Source organism: Filicampus tigris, chromosome 8 (assembly GCF_054856515.1).
Source record: "Filicampus tigris isolate MCC_2025a chromosome 8, RoL_Ftig_1.0, whole genome shotgun sequence".
Lineage (NCBI taxonomy): Eukaryota > Metazoa > Chordata > Actinopteri > Syngnathiformes > Syngnathidae > Filicampus > Filicampus tigris.
Genome location: NC_141224.1, coordinates 3381869 through 3400001, shown reverse-complemented (window position 1 = coordinate 3400001; position 18133 = coordinate 3381869).

Genomic DNA, 18133 nt, shown 5'->3' with positions numbered 1-18133 from the left:
GCCTCCGGGTCGCTGGGAATTCCACCTTGCCCGCGTCGTCCCTGCGTCACCGCCCCGGTCAGGACGGACGGTGCCAGGCTGCCACTGGGAGCTTGGGCAGGGGAGGGTTCCCGCGATGGGGACTGACTGCTGATTTACACCCAGGGATAACTTCTGGCGGGGTGGGGGGGGGGTGTCCAACAAATGGGGACAGTCGGTCTGGTGGTCCCATGGGGGGGATAGCATGTGTGGACACACAGAGCAGGCTGCTAAACACATTTTAGTGCTTTTGCTTGACCAGAACCACACACATTGTGCTGAAATGCTGTATTTAAAAAATTTTTTAAAAAGTGAATCTTCAAGCAGAAGAGTTGCACTGGGCGTATTCGAATAGGCTATTAAGGTATTTGAATTGGAAAGCCCCACCCCCTTCACCCCATCTAAGCCCACACCTCGACTAATGAAATGAGAGAATAGTCCACTTGAAAAAGAAGGACAAAAGCTGAGAGAGAGAGAGAAGACAATATCCTTGTATGGGAGAATTAGTTACACTCACTAGTCTAAGTATTCAAAGCTGGGAGAGGAGGCGGTTGGGGGTGGGGGGGGGGTGGAGGGGGTGGCAGAGAAGGATTAGGAGCAAAGTCCACACAGGTGGGTTGGGGTGGGTGGGCGTTCGGTCACATGACAGGATGTTACCTCGTTTGAAGAACACCAGCCGGGGAGGCCCCCAGGAAGGAGGCAGGGTCAGAAGATTTTTTTTATAGGCCAAATGAAGCGCTGGGCCCACATCGGGTCTTCATTAGTCCTCATCTCCCAGGTGCGCCACCGGAGGGGGAAAAAGTCTGGCAAATCACGCGGAACCTCGCAAACGCAGCGGAGAAGTGGCCCGGGAAATGCGTCTCGTAAATGTCAAATAACGGGCCGTCATGGTGGAGCAAAATAAGTCCGTGAATGATGTGTCCGATTTGGGTGGAATTTGACGGCAAAGTGATGCACTGTAATCATTTTGGGGGGAATCCGCTGCTGCCTCGAGTTAGGGCGACCCAATTTATGGTAAACGGGGCTTTCCCTTGGATAGTCAGCGTTAAAGCTCCTCATTCACCTCACAATGACAAGGGGCAAGTGGGGGGGGGGGGTCAGTCTCTTGCTCAAGGGCACTTTGACATGGTCACAAGGGCTGAGGATCGAACCCACAACCTTTTGGGTTGGGGGACGACCACCCTGCCACGTGAGCCATGCCGCCCGTTATGCCTTTTTTTGAGATACCGACAATTTCGTTTTTTGTTTTTTTTTTGTTTATTGTTTTTTTGCTTTGCTTTGAGATACTTGACAAGATGCATTTCGTCAGATAGAATTAGTGAACAATTGTTCAAAAAAAAAAAAGCGGCTTCTATCTGTTTATTGCCACTCCGAGTTGAAGTTTCCTGTCAAACTTGAAGTAACCCATTTCCCTTGCATTGAACGCAAACTAAGCCGCTCTCCTGTTGGCTACGTCGGGTTAATTTTGGGCCAGCGTCACACACTGCGGTTCTGCGTTTTTGTTCTCGCGGTTCACAACTTCAACACATCGAGATGTGTCGGTTCTTGTTTTTTTTTCAAAAGACGAATGTGTCGCCTCCTCGTGACAAATCAGACGACGTTTTTCGGCTCAGCGTCCATCCAATGATGGCCGCTCTAAAAAAAAAAAAAAAAAAAAAAAAAAAGTCATGGGGGTTCTTTCCTCCTGGATTGCGGGGTGGTGGTCTGCTTGGGCTGGATTTTTGGGGGCCACGGCCTTCGTGCGTGGTAAGCTCTGCTTGACATGACACGAGCTCTGAAGGACACAAAGCAGAGGAGGAGTCTGCAAGTCAAAGCAGATGGCCTCCAGATATAAAAAAAAAAAAAAAAAAACTCACTGCCGGGCCTCTCCAAACTCCCTCACAAGCCTTCGGACCCACCGGCGTAATCCTCCGCTTTGAACCCGTGCTGGCGTTCTCGCTGTCATTGGCATCATTTTTGGGTGACCCACTTTGCAGTGGTTCCCAAACTCGTCGCTTGCGCTTATATGTGCATATGTATGGATAAATCCGTACACATATAATGTATATAAAACAAAATATGTGTAGTTGCAGGAACAAAGTCCCATTTTATGTGATTGTTTTGGAACAAAGGATGTAATGCCAAAAAAGTGACAATAAAGTTGTGCTTTGGGAATTCACTTGTTACGTAACATTCTTTCCTTGTTAATCTTTGAATCTTAAAATCCGAATATTGTCGCATTCTACTTGCATCCGCCCTCCATGGCTTTATTGTCACAACAGGTTTGTAACTTTTGTATTCCCATGGAATTTTGGGGTACACATGGCAGTTATTTTAATTGAGGTTTTGATTATGTGGGTGCTCTTGAAAAATGTTCCGTCCGTGTGTTTGTGCTTAGTTACTTACCAGTTCCCACCATTGCCTTCGTGCTTTTCCTGCCGAGGGGAATACTGATGTTTATAGTCATGAGGTTGTAAATTTTTCCAACAGCACTGTTTGGATTATTTTAGGGGGGCGGGGGGGGGGGGATTTGAGTGACATCAAGTTTCACGCAGATACTTTTTGGGTTTGTATGTCGGTCCGGGAGAGATGAATGAAACTGGCGTTGGATTTCATAACGCAGTCGATAAGCGGTCTCTTAGCAGTCCTTATGGCAGGCATTACCAACTCCGGTCCTCGAGGGCCCCCGTCCTCTATGTTTTCGACGTTTCCCTCCTCCAGCAAATGCCGAATAGGGACCCTCGACGACCGGAGTGGGTGACCCCTGCCTGATGGGGTGGGGCTAAAACGATGAATCGAATAATAGCGACGATTGACAACGGCGTCTGACTAAATAACTGGCCGTGTGTGCGGTCAGTGACTGACTAATCAGCAAAGGCATTTCTATGTAGTGGTTGAAACGATTAATCGAATATGCCGTAATCACTAGGTTGGTATTTTTAGTGGCCTTGTTGGTGAACAATGTACTGCATTTTTGCACGACTTGCGGTTCTCTCACAAGGAGCTAAACAGTAAAATTGTCAACAGCCATTTGATCCTTGAAAGGACCGAGCAATTTTGGGGGTTGTTTTCCTCCATTGCTGTTGACATTTTGACATGAGGACAGCAAGACGACGCCGAACAAGTGTTCAAAAGTACGAGGCTTCACACAGGAAGTGGCCACTGAGCTTGGCGCGTCACACATCGTCATGCCGCAGAGAGAGTGAAAGAGTCACAGCAAAACCCGGACATCAAACACCGCGGCCCTGACAAGTCACCCACTTTGTGTCTTCATTGTCCTCCAAGCGGATAAATTCTCCGATTCTTCCTCCCTGGGACGTCTTTCAGGCCCGTTCTAATAAGCCATACGCAATTTAGTTTGGGGTGAGGAGGGTCAAGCGTACGCCAGGCCGGCAAACCCGGGGTTAATCTCTCCTCTTCCAGATGCCCCCCTTTGAAGGACTCCCCGCCGGCGCTTTGCCACAAAAAACGTGATCTATTGTTGACGTGTCCGCAGCGTGGTGATATATTTGCACAAAACGCTCCGATTATGATTCGAAACAAGCCGGGTGACGAAGGCGGCCCCCGGCGACTGCGGACACCGGGCGCTTTGACCCTGGGGGTCTCGGAGCCCCTTTGTCTCGGCTGACCTCTTGTTTCTTTTAGCCGCTCTCTGAACCTAACAACCCCCGCCGCCCCCCCCACCACCACCACACACAACATATAAGCCACACAAATAAAGAAATGAGCCTTTCCCGTTTTGGTTTATTAGCATTTTCTTTTCCACAGCGGAGCGAAGGGGTCAAAAATAATAGTAAGAGTCATTAATTGTGAGTGTTAGGAGGCCTCAAATAAAACGGCAGGGTCACGGGTGGGAAACGGCGGGTCAACTAGGAATGAGGGAGCGTGATCGCTGCGACACTCCGGGCCTTAAAGGGCAAACACGAGTGTGTGTTGTTGCGGCGCGGTGACAGCATGCGGGGGGAAAGCACTTTGTGCCCCAACAGCAACTCGCCACGCATGTTTGGCCCAACGGCCACGTTAGACGATGGTGTGGTATGGTATTATTATGATGTTGTAAAATCTATTAAAAAAGTTGATTGACTGTCGAATCCTCTTCAATCCTGCTTTTTACACCTGCAGAAAGTGACGACTGTCGGTTGATTTTTGCAGCGCACATCTTAGGGCGTGTTTATTGATGCATCATGTGAGAAGTTTGAAAAAGTTTTAATATTTTTTTGTCATTATCAATTGTTCTTGCTCTCTCTCAGTGTATTATTCGTGTTGAAATGTGTTTGTATTGTTACAAAAAGTGTGTTTAAAGACGTTATTGAAACATGCCAATGGAGTTGTGAGCCTTCAGCGTAGTACTTGGTTGTGCCGCAACTTCCCAGGCAGCACCGAGCTCGACTTCGCAATGTCGCGTCATCAACGGCAAGAAGAAGAGGCAGAGAAGGTCCCCAACTAATTACGCCCAAAACAATACTCGTTGCTGCCGTCTACTGCTGCGAGCATTGTCGCGTGCTCTGTTTGCCTTCGTTGTCGCGCAGTGTCAGAGACGAACTTTCACACTCGCGTTCAAACCCGAGCGCAATTGAAAGTCGTGCTTTCGGAATGGTGAAGGAAAGCCGATTAGCCGGGGGCAACCCTCTGTAAAATGTTGCCTCTACACCCCCGCCACCCTTCACTTGCGTCGGTGCTCCTCGAGTTGCGCCTCCGCTTCCTCCCGAGTGGCTTTTCCCTTTCGGCTTTCTCGCTGTTTACCAAACAGTCCGTCTTCCTCCTCCTCCCTCCCTCGCTTTTGTTTGCGCTCATCGGTGGACAAAAATGGCTCTCAGCTCCACCTCGTCCGGGTGGAAGGGAACGTTCAGGCGTGACCATTTAGGATGACCCCCGCGAGCGTTTCCTCTGCGGCCTGTCCAACCGGGCGGGCTCCGTCTCAAGTCGTAGATTGACGCGATGAGCTGTCACGCAGTGTGTGAAAAGTTAGCAAACCGCTACGGTCACATGAGGTTTGGTTTGTTTGTAGTGTTGCCATTTGAACGCGGACTCTTTTATTTATTATTTGGTTGATTTTGTTTCCAAAGACGACACCTGTCACTCGCACACTTCCACGGAAAAGAGGGAAAGAGTGCTCGCTTCAAGCAGTTTCTCACTGAGGGTTGAATTTCACCGTAAAGCTGAGACATAGAATTAAGAAAAGAATGAAATGTATATTTTAGACACCAAAAATGCTCAAGCGCAAGCTAGCCGCCGAACACTGTACAGCTCGACATGTCGACAAACGTTTTGGGATTTTGTTTTGTCGGCGTTTTGCCCAACAACTGTCTGCATTTGTATCCTTCACTCCACCTCGACACTCACGCATGCCTCACTGCGTGTCCACATCCCTTTGGGGGGGTCTAGCGCTGGCTCTGTGTGTGTGTGTGTGTGTGTGTGTGTGTGTGTGTGTGTGTGGCACGGGGGTTGTATTTCACGCTTGACCTTCCCCTCGCTTGCTTTGTGCGCGCCGTCACTCCCGCCTTGAGTCTCTTGACCTACTTGGTCATCTCGCAGCAAGCCACTTAGAATAGCTCCCATAATACCAACCTCCGTGTCGACCGCGTTGCGCGCATCCACATCTGTCTGGCACATCTGTTGCGACCCCCCCCCCCCCCCCCCCATGGCCAGTCCATCCCAACCCCCCCCGACATTGAAAAACACACAGCTCCAGATTTAATCCCCCCGCGACGATTGTTGCTTTTTATTGAATTCTGGGACATCCGTTGCCAGGGTGCACTGCAATCCTTCTGTTTATTTTGCTTTAATCCAAATCTCCTGAGATGGGCCGTGTGTTTTTGCATCTGCGCGCACGCACGCACGCACGCACGCACACTTGTGTAACAAGCAGTTCCTTTGGAAAAACAAAAGCAGGGAGGATGTCATTCCGTGGATGTATGTAAGCTCGCCCAACATGGCCACTGTTTGTGGGAGCATGACTATAGAAAACTACGGGGTGCCGTTTGGCTCAAGATTTTGCTGAAAATCGCAGCGACATTTTGTCACACGTAGTACAGGAGGGTATTGTTGCCACTCCGGAAAAAAGGAAATGTTCAATGTTATGACCCTGTTAAATTTCCCGTTTTTCCCCTCAAATGTCCTATTGCGTAAGTTTCACCTGTTAAAGTGATCCGTTTCACATTTAATCTGACATGTGCGTCTTCTGTGCAACTTTGTCGTTGAGCAAAACGAAACGAAGCGATCCCTTCCGGTTCAGGTGACTGACACAGCCCAATTCTAATTATGCGGGCCTTATTTTGAAATCTCCGTTTTGGACAGTATTATGGAAGTTCTGTAACTCGTAACTTTGATTTATAGGACACAAAAAAAAAAAAAAAAAAAGGGACTGTCACCTGAACCAGAAGGAATGAAAGTCGAACGCAAAATGTCAAATCGATCACGTTATAATGTGAAACTGCTCACGTATTAATGTGAGATGTCATGTTTATCTCGTGATAACGTGATAGTGGACGTTTTTTATTTTCCTGGTGGTATGTGCCGCCACTATTCGAAAGTACATTTTGACGTCAAAGCTTATCGCGTCAAAGCGTAAAACCCGTCACGTTACAACGCAAAACCGATCGGATTCTAAAAGGAAACCTCTCGCATTAAAACGTGAAAATGGATTCATCACGCTCACAACGTGAACCGTGTCGTGTTACAACGCGGAATTCACCACGACGTAGAAACGGATCGTAAAACGCGGAATTTATCTCGCGAAAAGTTGATTTTCGTCACTTGTGGTCGTGAAATGGCTCACTGAGTGAGTCAGCGGGTGATTGTTTCACTCAAGATCTTCCAGATGCTTGACAGGCTGACAACTGTTTTGCTCATTTTCTTTGACAGATCATCATCATCATCACCATCATCATCATCATCGCAAAGCGGCCATCTCACCCGAGCCGAGGTGGACACGCCGTGGCCTCCGGCCGGGCTCGTGACCAGCCGGCAAGCCTCGTCCTCGTCTTCCTCGTGCTCGTCTTGCTGCGAGTGGCGTAAGTGATGACTGTGCACTTTTGAGTGTAATGCGCACAAAAAACACCCACTTACACAAGAACACAAAGACCTTTGGCTGGCCACGCTGCTTTGTATGCGGAGGACATTTTGTGATCCCTGGCAGCTACTTGACACGGAACATTGTTTCTAAATCAGCTGGAAATCGGGCGGTCGCCGGTCGTCACTTTTGCGTCGCCGTTGTTGAAAAAAAAGAAAGAAAAAAAAAAAAAAAGATGATTTGGTTTGAGAAGATGCTGCTGCTGCTGGTTTGAGGAGAATCTTTGGCTCATCATAATGCATTCGTCCATTTTGTGTCGCGCTGATCCTCACGGGGGGGGGGGGGGAGCCGATCCCAGCCGACTATAATGTGGAATTAGCATAACAGATTGGTCATTAGAAATTGAGAGTAAGAAGATAAAAAATCATGATGAAATGTAAAGCATATTAATTGAAACAAATATGCAGCATTAGAAAATATAAAAAAAAAAAAAATCATTTCTAATTTTCATTTAATTAAATATTTTAAATGTGATATATGTTTAACACAGTAGTTCCATAAATACACTGTAACTCTAAGGTCAGTTTAATGCAATCTGATTTATTATAACATAGAATATCACATTTGTACTCTACATTTTTAATGACGCTTTCACATTTTTTTGCCCGGTGTTCGAGCACCTCCAAAGTTTCGACTTGCTGGAAAGCAGCCGCAAAGTGGGCAAAACCATTTTTCCCTTCAGACCATCTGTTGTGCCTCTACGTTACCGAGATTAAAAATGAGGTCACCCGATTATAATATCAAGACTTAAAACAATGCTTAAAAAAAAACAAAAAAACATTCATTGGATAACAAGTAACATCAATCGTTAGTTGGAGGACGTCACATTTTTTTTTTTTTTTTAACGATCTTACCCTTGTAAAAGGTAGCGTGAGTCTGTGTGTGAGTGTATGTGTGTGGTAGAGAAAGTGTGTGTGTGTGTGTGTGTGGGTGTGTGATGGTGTGTGTGTGTGTGTGTGTGTTTTTGAGGGATGTACGGTACGGTATGCACGTGTGAGCGTGAGGGAGGCATCCTTGTTGTGGTAGCAGGTTAGCATGTAGCCCAGCGGTGGGCTCGTGGCCCCCCCCCCCCCTCCCGCTCGGTGTTGTGTTGGGGTGGGGGCCGCGGTCGGTGTATGAAACCTGTCATTAGCAGAGGTGCGGGCCGCAGCGCTGTCGGCGGGGGTGGCTTTTGTCTCGGAGGCGGGCGACTCTTTAGTGCCTCGAATAACACGGCTCCCGGCGGCCATTGTGTGCCAAGTGAAAGGGTCCAATGGCGGGGGGTCACGGGGGGGGGGGGGCGAGGGGGCAATTCTCGAGCAGTGGTCAGCGGGAGAAAGGAGAATTGGGGAGGGGCATCACAGGGGCTTTTATACAGTTGTTGTCCTCCTCTCATCCAGAACAAGGAGGTGTCACTTTTTCCTCCAGCAAGAGCATCTCGCCTTTCAGAAAAGATAGCGCGGGGGTCGGCCGCCGTCAATGGCGCCGCGTCCAGTCAGCGCCGCTTGCAGCTGAGAGAAAAAAGAAAGGGCAAACGTTTTCCCGTTTTTACGCGGGGGTCGTGAACGCGCCGCCAAACGCCTGTCAATCGCTTCGGCAATCAATTGTCGCCGGATGATTGACAGCGCAAGTCCGTCCATTCACTGGTCCCTCAAAGGAGTTTTTTTTATTTATTCATCAAGGGGATGCGCTCCCCGCACACTCGCGATACGGGAAAATCCGCATTACTGGGAGACCGTGTCGACGCTTTTGGACGGCATCCTGGCATCTCCGCAAAAATGCCCAAACGTCGCGTTGCTCGACTTGACAAACACGCCAGTCAAGTTCGCTAGCTTGCTGTCACAACTCTTGCGCGCCAAGATCAAAATCATCTCCAAGCCATCGTTTAATACTAGAGCAGCAAATCCCAAATGGATTTTTGGGAGGGAATTGCCAATTGTGATCATTTGCAGGAATGAATTGTTCTGTCTATTTTATGTCTATTTGTTTGTATAAATGTACAGATATACATCTATCTCTACATATGTATAGAAAATCCATGTATAGTTTCCGCTCATTGAAATACATTTGGAAAAATGGTCAAAAAGTGTTTTTGTTGTAAACCCCCCAAAATCTTCAAAAATGCTGATAAGCCTCCATTATGAGTTTCTTGTGAAAAAAGGGGGTTGCAAAAAAAATATATATATCAAAAAACAATCCATGAATAGGTGAATCCCCCACCCCTTTCATAAAACAACCCAAAACAAAGTGCGCATGTCATCAATTCACCCCCACAATTGCCCCACCCCTTAAATTATCCCCAAAAATGTATTTTTAAATAAATTGTTGGGCCACTCGATATATACATCTCTATACATCTAGGGATGGGTGAGTACCGATACCAGGTGTCGGTATCGGGCCGATACCTGCCTCATTTCAAGGTATGGGGCACTCGTGAAGGATACCAATAATTGCCACCAATACTTGAAGCCCAAAAAATCTGACATTGATTAAGTGGGCAACAAGTAAGTCCCGTCCAGTAGTTGGCGCTACACTGGGGGGGGGGGGGGGCTTGACACATTGGCAAACCATCATCATGTCTGTCAGGAAAAAAAAGCACAATCTTTCCTCACAATCATATCGTTGTTTTAATCGAAACGTTATGCATCAAAATGTTTGCGGCATCGGTACGTGGTGCTGGTATCGGAACTGAAAAAAAGTGCTATGGAACATCCCGACGCCCATCCTTCGCAACGCAAAATCAACAAACGGCGACCGATGACGTTTTGTGTTGATTGGTGCTCAAAGGAGGTACGCGTTAGCATTAGCATGCTAATGAGCCACACACCAGCACTTACCAAGTAAGCTGCCCAAGATGCTTTTCCCACAGCTCATTGGGACCAATTATCGACTCCATTAGAAGGCACAGCCCTGATGACTTTACAGGGCCAATAAAGATCTTCAACGTGCAGGGACAGCAGGGCCGCCACTCAAGAGGGGGGCTTGGGCTGAGGTGCGTGTGTGGCTGGGGGGGGGGGGGGTAACACGGTTTACAGACAGGGGTCACCACCTCGCACCCGGCCACAACCCGGCACCGTGTGAACGTGTGACATTGCTTGTGTTCTCGCTAACACACATAAACTCTCCAGCTGTCCGACAGATAAAGGCGATATACGCACACGCTGGGTACAACATTAGGCGGCGCCCCCCCCACGCTCGCTACAAAGAAAGTCAAAACAAAGCACATTTCTTTATTTAGTTTGTTGCTTTCATAAAACAACCCAAAACAAAGTGCGCATGTCATCAATTCAGTCCCCGCAGCTCATTTCCTCATATTGCACGACATTTTTCAACATTTTTCAACATTTCGCAAAATTTGCGGTTTCGTGACACCAAACCGAACAAAACCAACAGTCGACTCTCATTTACCTCCGCCAGAAAGTTTGGTTCCAGCTTGGGTTAAGATGGGTTGGTTTCACCCAAAATGCTGCTTACTGACCAAAAACATCTTTCTGTGAAAAGAAGCATGCTAAGCGGAACACGTGCATATTTATATATGCATATTTTGGGCTTTTGTGACACCTCAAACTATAAAACAACAAAAACAAAGGACTTTTAATGGCAAAATAATTGATTTACATAGAGACTGTACAAAAAATTGTCATACGTAACGTCAGGGGCTTTTTTCTATATGGTGTTCATCATTCACTCCATGAACTGCGTCATCTTTTCTCATGATCGCTACACCCACACACATTCTACTACCTACTTGACACATACTCTGTTTTTACCATACATGTACTCTGTTGTAGTCCCAGGTTCCGAGACGTGTCCGACTTTCAACGTGTCGGCATGTCTCTCTCTTATGATCAATGAAATTCCCCTCCTAATCTTTCTCGTCTGCTCAAAAGCTGTGCTGATCTCAAAGCCCGCGATGCTACGCCGTCATCTCCAGGGTGCCTGCCTGCTGTGGCTCACAAGCCAGCCTGAATTTCACAGAAAAAGCTGGCCAAAACCTTTTTCCCCTGTTGAAAAACGCATTTGACAAATATATTTGAATTACAGTTGATAAATAGGTAGTGAATGGCTTACTGTAATAACCTTGGGAAGCCCTAAAACAGAGCTTTGGGGTACCCCACTTCTAATCTTCATGTAGTTTGTATTTTGTTAAACTTAGTGTACCTAATGATCTGTCCAGCAGATACATTTGCCTTGGGTAGCCTTTTGGAAAATCTTAAGAAGTGCCTTCAACATTCTGACACGGATGGCGCACCCCTCACCTTTGCACACACAAAAAAAGTCAAACCCAAGCCCATTATTTGACGGCATCTCAGTGCATAATTATTGCACCAGGCCGCCATTATGCACTTTTCATTTGGCGCAGTAACTCCTCCCTGAGGGGAACCCCCGCGCACCCCCACAGTTTGGTCATCTCCACTCAAGAGCTTCCAATGTGTCAAATGAAAGGCGTGTTTGTGGAGTTGAGGCGAAGGAAGACGCACGGAGCCTCGCTCACGGAGGGCCAGAAAAGTGTTACAAGTGGATGTGAAAATGGCGGAGGAGGGAGGAGAGTCTTCTAATCACTTTCCCTGCTGCCTTCGCAGGAGGGGGGCCATCGGGGGGCGGGGCCGGGGTGTGCGCTAAAGATCACAGCTCCACCTTCTCCTCCTCCTCCGCTTTTGATGGGGGGCCCGGGGGGGGCCTGCTTCCCTCCTTCGGGGCCTTTCAAGGCTGATGGAGCGCTTCAGAAGAGCAAGAAGAAGAAGACGACGGAACAACAAGAAGATTCTTTTTAATTAATAAACAGACTCATAACAACCGGTCTTTAAAAAAAAAAAAAAAAAAACAACACGGCAAAGTCATACAATTAAGAATTAATTACTTCATATTAAAAAATAATATTCCCCAATACGACAGGAAAATATTACCAGCCGTTGATGTTTGAAAAAATAAACATAGTCAGCCGATGTCTTAAAACGAGTGTTCTTTTTACTCATAAGAAATAAACTTGAAGTAATATATTTGAGAATTTATTTTTTCAACAAGAAAAGAAATGCTTCAATGGAATATTCTCTCATGTAGTCATAACCATAGTCCATGTTTTCCTACACATTAAAAAGATAATCATTTCCTTCTATTAGTACAGACCTCCCTTTTTCTTCAGATAAGTGCGCTCGTTTTTCGACATCAATTTTGAGTTTTTCTCAACTTAGAAAAAAAAAAAAAAATCTCACCAAGTGAAATGTTTCTATTAAGTAGACATTTTTGCTTAAGTTAAGTCATCGATTCCTCATTTCCTGACTTTCTTGTTTTCTTTCCAAGCCCGTTTTTTTTACAGTGCGCGCCTACTTGTTTTAAAAACTTTTACCAAGAAAAAATGTCCTGTCCAATTGGCAGATAATTTGACTTCAGTGAAGTCATCCACTCGGCATTGCGTGACTTTTTCCTTGCAGTTTGTTTAGCCCACTTGTTTTGAGAATTTGCAATAGTCACATTTTCCCTCTTCTCGTGGCACTTATTTGATTGACAGATCACCGATCAGTAATCTCGTCCTTCTTTGTCACATGTTCAATGTTTTCCCAAGACCAGTTCACTTGTTTTAAAAAAAAATCTTACCCTGGTCATGTCATTTCTCTTATGAAGTAATCAATTTTTCATGCCATGACTTTCTTCTTTTTTTTTTTTTTTGAAGGCTACTTTTTGCAGTGTAGTCTGTGTCTGCCTTTTTCTCGATGCGACTCCCCCCTGCTCGTCCGCTCGCTCGTCTTGCTCGGCGGTGTCTGCTAATGGAGGAATGTCACGTTCCCACTCTCCCCGGGGCCCGAGGCGGAGGACAGATGTGGAGGCCTTCCTTTCCCAGCATTCCCCGGGGAGGGCAGTGACAGGTCTTAACACCCTCCAGGAGGCTCGGGGTTCTGCGCGCGGGGGCAGGGGGGGGGAGTGGCGGCGGGAGGGGGCGGGGGGGCTTGTTGTCCGAGCGGGGGTCACGTATTGCCAGTCAAGTGATGCATAAGTAATGCTTTGTTTGGACCGATCCGGGGGAAGGAATTTACTGGATTCGCTTGTAATTAAGTTACTGCTTTTGAAATGGCGAGTGAAAAGAGAGGGCAATGCATGATGGGAAGCGTTTGCTTGATGATTACATATGTGACATTGTCTCTTGTTGTTTTTTGTACGTGTTGGAGTGCGAGCTGCGGGATTTGTTTCAAAATGTTTTCCTTCAAAAGAGTCTTCGGAAAAATGTTTGATTTTAAAGTGGAAAGATTCGATTCGGTTCGACTCTTCGGGATTCCGATGAGATTGGATATGACACGGATCAGTATGATGCATGACTTTTTTTGTTGTCATTTTACCTACATTTGAATGAATTTGTCAGTACTGTAATGCACCATTTCCTCCTGAGATGTATCTCTCCGATAAAAGACGATTTGTTACGTATCTCGATAAATTTCAGAGTGGACTGATTCGATGCACTCACATCTTTTAAATAAAAAAAAACGATTTTAGCGTCCAAACCGGTACAAAATTAGCAAGTCCGCTGGTGCAAAAGCGCAAGTATGCGGGGGTCCACCGTATAGTAAAAAGAAACAAAAACATGTAAAATCTATTGGGTATCCTTAAAGCATGGCATTCTGTACGATTTTTTTTTTTTTTTTTACGTTATTATTTGAATTTCTTGATCCACGATTATAAATTGCTTTGCAGAACTGTTGATTTGCAAATTTCGGATTGGACAAAAGTGTACAAAATGATCGCTCGTCAAAATCATACCTCTGGTATGCGTGTTCGGAAAATATCGTGGATTTCACTTACTGCGGGGGGGTGGTCTTGAATGGAACCCGCCCCTGCCCCCTCAGAAACAAATCGCTTTTCTCGTAATGCTCAGTTGTTGACTACTTTTCAAGATGCCTTGTAGGGCACAACTGCATCCTCATGACACCTTCAGACAGCTCTACGAAATGTCGTGGGTAGGCAATGATTCCTCAAGCGTCCCACGTGCTTTTTTTGTTCTTTTATGGTCCTCTGTCTTTCATGAAGTAAATGTTGGACAATTTGACCTTCTGATGACATGAGACCAACTAAAAAGTCCGGGTTATGGTTTCCTTCTGGGCTAGCGGCAAATGTCACGGCATTTCATCATGGCTTGGGAGTTATTTAGCCAGACAAGACGGTGGCAAGCAAGCCTGCAGCTAGCCAGGCCCCGTCCGTCTCGGCGACAGTCACTCGGACGGACGTCTTTGTGATGTTTATGTGCAAAGTCAGCAGCAACAACAACCCCCCAAAAAAATCTGCTCCCAGGCTCCCCCTATTGTGGGCAAGTGGAAGTAAGTTAGCTTCAAAGTCGTGGTCAAAAGCCAAGAAACCCAACTAATGTACGTTGTCAGACACGTTTTCAGAAGTGATAATACAGCAGTAACCGTAACCCAATAGCCAAGGACAGGGATGGGCAACTTCAATGGAGGGGTTACACAATTATCACCTGTGCTACTGAGGGGGGGGGGGGGGCCACAGAGCGCCAAGCACTTCCTAATCAGATGTAGGACAAACATGTCATTTGAAATGCGGACAGAATAATTCACGTGTATACGTGCAAAAGACGTACTTTTGATATATTTCATTTTCAGGACATGTCGAAAAGATCCACCGTGCTAACTCGACAACAAACAGCAAAAAGAACCAGTCACAGAGGGCTCTCTTGCATAAACATGACAAGTCAAGGACAGCACAAAACTCTTGAACAAAATAGTAACATTAAGTACAAAAATGTATTTTGTACTTTTTCATCATCATTAACTCACTCAAAATGTTTACATTATTGAGGGCCCAACTGCATGTCATTCCAAATCCACAAAAAATATATATCCGACCAAAAAACAGATGTTTTTTTCTCTTAATGTTCTTAGCATAAAATAACGTCCTATTCACATTTCAGTTATCTGAGCCTCAATGAAAATATATTGTTTTTTTTACCAAGTAAAAAAAAAAAAAAAAAGGAAGTAGATGCGTTCTATTGATATTTTTGGAAGCAGATCCTGTATCCAAACAGAACAAGTTCCGATATATGCCGATATTGATATTGGACTCGATAGCACCAGCAGGCCTTTCATTCTGACCGCCGCCCAAGAAAGCATTCCGGGCTAGCCATGACAGCAATAAAGACACTTTGGAAAGCTCTTTTCCCGCGCGATAGTTGCATTTACGTTTGGTGCTGTCCGTCCTCCGCCCACGGGGGACGATGGCGTATCCGTTTGGGCCTCCCGGCCGGCCGGCCGGCCGGCGCGAGCGTGAAAATGTCGTCCATTGAATCAAGCACGCTTGAGCGTCGAAGCCAAAGGATCAAGAGAGCTTTGCCGTAATGGATTGGCTCCACTTTGCGGCTCTCTTTACCTCGCACGTCGCCTGCTAACAATATAACTGGAAGCACATGACACGGCCACCCCCTCAGCAAAATACAAAATGTCACGCTGTGCTCCTCCAAACACTTTGACCAATCCGGTTTTCAACATGTCCAGAGTAACGGGTGCTAACACCCAAAAAAAACAAAAAAAAAAACGATCAAACTTGCTGTGAGCTTTGGTGAGTGGTGCTTTTGGCGCAAAGCTTCTTCTTCTTTGCTTCTTTGGCCATTCTGATGACAAAACAGTATTTCAGATGTTCCTTGTTGGTTTGTTTGAGGACAAAATTGTTTGACTGCCGAACCATCTGCGAGTTGGTCGTCTTCCATTTCAGCTCATTTACGTTTTTCTAATTCTTCAACTTTTCGACCAGATTTTCTTAAAAATTCTGGTCCAATTTGTGGTTTTTGATCAGCTCCAGGATACTTTGTCCTGATGTTTGAGCTTCGGGGACGTCTTTTACTACGACTTGAATATTCCTTGAAAGTTTCAGGTGACATTTTTTTTGTAGTTTGGCCGCTGTTCTTCCAAGGATGGTCTAGTGTGAGTCTACTCCATCTTTTGTCGTATTCTGGATTCTTCTTCAATGTTTGGACTATATTTCCGTGAAGTTTTAGGTCACATTACGACTTGTTCACCTGCTGATCCATCCAAATGCGTCTCTTTGAGTTTCCCATTCGTCAACATTTGGACAGAATTTTCCGTGACGCTTTAGTTCCATTTCTGTGTCGATAAAAGCGTGGAATTACGACTCTTCACCAAATTTAAATCTGTCAAGTGGCGTTTTTGTTTTTCAGTGTTTGGGTTTAATTGGCTGTCACTTATAATTTTCCCTTGAAATTTGAAGTCCGATTCTGTTGTCGGACCACTAAACCATCCGAGTTTATCTTGTCCTCTTTCAACGTCAAGTTGAACGAAGTTCACCTGAAGTGGTTATCCTCTGCAAAACAGAAATACATGAAAAATGCCGTCCAACCGGTGTCAGAGTTCAGGTTGACGCCAAGATCGTATTTTTGTTGTCGGCCAGTAGCACATTTGTATTCATCGCTTGAATTTCAGCATTGATTTGGTGCATCTGAGGCCCCGAGATGAATTTGATGGATCACTCAGTCAATTACGTCCCGCTTGTTCGCCAAACAAAAAGCTGGGATGAAGCGGCCTATTGTTGCCGCGGCGGGCGCGCACACTACTGCGATTCTTTTGGCCGCGTCTGTACATTAGAATTTCAAGCTTATGGCCATGGCAATTACGGGCTGGCAGTGCAGCGAGGCCACCGAGGACTGGAGGTGACATTCACAGCAAACTCCAACAAAGGAGTCCATCAAGAGGCCGTGACACATGCTCGGCGGACACTCCGCCGTTTGTCAGCGCGCATGAATGGAATCCCCAAAAGCGGCGGGCGGGCGGACGGACGGAGGGACGGACGCGGCGGGCCGACGGGCATGCTTTGCGACGCGGCATAACGGGCCTTTTCACACAGCTGCAACACTGACCACATTGTGCCCGGGCCAATCAAAGGCTTAGCATGACTCGGGCAGCCGCGCACAATGCACAAATGCCGCCACGGACATTTTCAAACGCGCGTTTGCAGGACAGCACAACGTGAGGCGGGATGGGAAGCGCCGGCGGAGTTGGGCTGGCCCTCCGGGGCCGCGTCTAATGCTGCAACCGCTTACAGTGAACATCCGTTGATGGCGAGGTTCTTGACCCACCCGCAGGAAAGGAAAATTTGCCAGACGGTAGCAGGTTTTTTGAGGGGGAGGGGAGGGGGGGTTGTGTGCCGGCTCTCGTCAAAAATGGTACCTATTAGCAGTTTTTCCCCCCAATATATGGTTTGGAAATATATTTAGTGGCTTATCCCTGCTTATCCGAAGCATCAAATACACGCAGTTTTTTTCCTCGATTACAGCGAATAAGTTCCGCTAAAAAAAAACGTTAAGACACTTTTCAAAGTATTCCTTTGCGCCTGTCCTCGAGCTACGGGAGCCCATTGTATAACATCACTTTTGAGGAAAAGAAGACTCTCGCTCTCACTGTGTTTTCAAAGCCAATCTTTTTTTGTTTGTTACTCCCATTTGACTGCAAAGCGGACCCATAGAATAAATTCAACATTGTCTATTTTAATGGGGAAATGCTGCGACAAAGGATTATTTATCAACGCTAACATAATCTGAAACGCCACGGACGGGCTAACAAATATTAGCATTCAAACAAGCGCTGCTTTAACGCGCACGGCGCAGCAACGCATGCGAGCAGAGCATCCGACAATACTCGCAGGCATATATTGTATTCTCGCTGCGTTGTTGGAACGCCGTCGAGCACTGGAGCTTAGTTGGGCCGGCCCGGTCTTTGTCCTCTGTGAATGGAGGGGGGAGGGGGGCCTATGTACATATACTGTTAAAAGCCATTAAAAAAAAACATTGCTTAAAAATCTGCGAAATAGCAGGCAGTCAACTACGCTTTTACAGTTGCTGACAACTGCGTCATTTTTTTTTTTTCAACCTTGAACCTTTTGCTGAACTACAGCAAACATCCAACGCATCATTTCCTGAACAGTCTCGGCCTTGCGCAGTTGTCGGGAGTCACTTTTACACGGTGCAAAAAAATCCAACACATTAGTGTGGCTTTTATTTTTGAGGGGGGTCGGGGGTGCAGGTGACGTGTTTACAGAGTTCCGGGACACACTGCGGCAGCACATAAACACACACAC